Genomic DNA, 328 nt, shown 5'->3' on the forward strand with positions numbered 1-328 from the left:
TAAACTTTCTATCTAAACTTTTTATCTAATTTATCTAATCGTTAAACTGAGAATTTGGTACAAGTGACTCATATCATGCTGTGAAATATAACTGCTTGATCTTTATAGATGTATTCCAGGTTATTTTACTCCGGGAATTTAATTTTTATATTAATTACGATGCTGACATTCTTATATCTGCTGAAATCAGATAATTTTTTTCCAGTTTTGTAAGTTTAAAGCCCTTCAACCTTAAGTTAATTAAAAAAGTTTTTCATGGTCATGATTTTAATTGACTAAGGAAAGTATTTAGTTACACATTTCCACGGCATAGTAATTTTATTCCAGG

This window comes from Teleopsis dalmanni, chromosome 1 (assembly GCF_002237135.1).
Source record: "Teleopsis dalmanni isolate 2A chromosome 1, ASM223713v2, whole genome shotgun sequence".
Taxonomy (NCBI): Eukaryota; Metazoa; Arthropoda; class Insecta; order Diptera; family Diopsidae; genus Teleopsis; species Teleopsis dalmanni.